Source organism: Mandrillus leucophaeus, unplaced genomic scaffold (assembly GCF_000951045.1).
Source record: "Mandrillus leucophaeus isolate KB7577 unplaced genomic scaffold, Mleu.le_1.0 Scaffold347, whole genome shotgun sequence".
Classification (NCBI taxonomy): domain Eukaryota; kingdom Metazoa; phylum Chordata; class Mammalia; order Primates; family Cercopithecidae; genus Mandrillus; species Mandrillus leucophaeus.
In genome coordinates this window covers 579,620-582,000 of record NW_012103665.1, presented here as the reverse complement: position 1 = coordinate 582,000, position 2,381 = coordinate 579,620, and the positions used below count along the sequence as shown (strand labels likewise).

Sequence of the window (2,381 nt, the reverse complement as noted above, 5' to 3'; positions counted from 1 at the left end):
TTTTTTTTTTTTTTAATTGATGGCAAAATAGAGGACTCTAACCAGAGACGAGCCCAGAGAGTGGATTTGATTTCAGATGAAGCTAAACCCCTTTTCCCTTCACTGGTTTTAATTGTAACAGGAAAAGCATAAAACCTGCTACCAGAAAATCAATGTGAATGTTTCCAGAATATTGGAAGTAATCTCTTGCTTAAACACAAAATCCATTATTCCATTACATAGCAAATATCTATGGAGAGCTGACACTAGGCCAGGCATTAGTCAATGTGCATGGAATATAGCAGTGAACGAGACCGAGTCCAAGCAGCCATGAAGTTTGCGTTTCACCAGAGGAGTCAAACAACAAAAAATGAATACTTTATAATGCTAGTATAAATACATAAGACACAATAACTTCAGGTAGTGATAAATGGTATCAAAATAAAGTAGGTGTGAGATGAAGAGCGATGGGGGCAACCTCTGCAAGGAAACCTCTGAAGGCCGGGCACGGTGGCTTACGTCTATCCCAGCATTTTGAGAGGCCGAGGCGGGCAGATCTCCTGAGCTCAGCAGCCTGGGCAACATGGCCAAACCCTGTCTCTACAAAAACACAAAACAATTAGCCAGGAGGGCTGGTGCGCACCTGTGGTCCCAGCCGCTCGGGAGGCTGAGGTGGGAGGATCGCTTCAGCCTGGGAGGCAGAGGTTACAGTGAGCTGAGATCACTCCAGGCTGGGTGACAGAGCAAGACCCCCTCTCAAAAAAAAAAAAAAAAAGGAAAGAAAAAGAAAAGAAAACAGAAAAGAAACCTCTGCCAACTAATATTTCAGCAGAGAACTAGAAGGAATAAGGAAGCAAGCCACGCCAAGATCTAGGGGTAGAAACACAGAACATTCCGGGCAGCAGGTTCTCAGACCCTCAGGAGGGACCAATCCTGCCGCACTGAAGGGTCAGAAACAAAGCGGGTATTACGGATACACCGGTCTGAAGGAGGAGGATAGAGAGAAGTCATGAGGTCTAAGAGACAAGCAGGAGTCAGATCATGAAGGGCCTTATACGGCCTGGTAAGGAATTTGGGTTGTATTCTAAATGTGATGGGAAGGCAGATCTACAGAGACACAAAACAGGCAAGGTTTAATCTGACCATCTTCCTCATCCTCGATCTCAACCAAAAAAAATTACTTTCAAATTCAGAGCAAAGCCTAATGTTGAAATCTACTTCATCCTCAGTTCTAACAGATCAAAGAGAAATCAATACAAAGTGAAATCACAAATGTATGCATGCATTTATTTATCTTAGAGACAGGATCTTGCTCTGTCACCCAGGCTGGAGTACAGTGGCACAGTCATCTCTCACTGCAGCCTCACACTCCTGGGCTCAAGCAATCCTCCTGCCTCAGCCTCCCAGGTAGCTGGGATTACAGGCATGCACCACCATGCCCAGCTAATCTTATTTTTATGCATGTCCTCATACCTCTCCAAACACACACACACACACACACACACACACACACACAGACACACACTTTAATGAAGGTATGTCAAAGGAGCACAGGAGCCAACTGAAGGCGCTCCCAATGGCCAAAGCTGGAATGAACTGAAGCAATAACAAAAAGTAGTATTGGGTTGGAGCACACAGTATGAAATAAATATCCATGAGTCCATACTAGTAAAAATGATCGAGTAAATATATAAATGAGGTTGACAAATCTCCCATATAGAATTCCAAATAATTTATATATAGATACTCCACCCTCAAGGAAGGTGCTACCCAGTGACTTCCTTCCAAAGGGTGCCACGTAGAAAGTGGGGCAGGGTGCAGGCAACAAGTAACTTTACAGTGCAGAAACCTGACAAATAACTACTTTATGCAGGTGATCAAGGTTTACATCAACAGCAATAACGCATGTTGACAGTGTGTGGATGGAGGTGCATCCTACAATATACCTGACCAGTACTCCTCAAAACATCAAGGTCACCAAAAACAAGGAAAGTCTGAGAGACGTGACAACTACATGTAATGTAGTATACTTTGATCCTGAAAGAGAGAAACGATGGACGTTAGGTAAAGTCTAAGGAAACCTGAATAAAGTATGGACTTTATTTAATAATCATATATCGATATTGGTTCATTAATTGTAACACATGTGGCATACTAATGTGAGATGCTAATAACAAGGAAAACTGGGTACAGAGTAATTGGGAACTTTCTAGACTAGTCTCTCAATTTTTCTGTCAATCTAAAAATGTTCTTAAAAGTCTGTAAAGTTTAATAAATATATATATTTTATATATATGGAGAGAGAGAGAGTGTGTGTGCCCTGCGGGATACATGCTCTGAAACCACAGACCTTATAAAATCAATCATCTTATCCTATTGCTATGAGTTGCTTCAGCTGTTAC

At 42.1% G+C, this 2,381-nt stretch overlaps 1 protein-coding gene across 2 annotated transcripts in view; it reads left to right on the top strand.

Moving 5' to 3' along the window:
• CHRM5 (cholinergic receptor, muscarinic 5) overlaps window positions 1-2,381 on the top strand; it is a 119,737-nt gene that overhangs the window by 64,922 nt on the left and 52,434 nt on the right. The window lies entirely within an intron of this gene.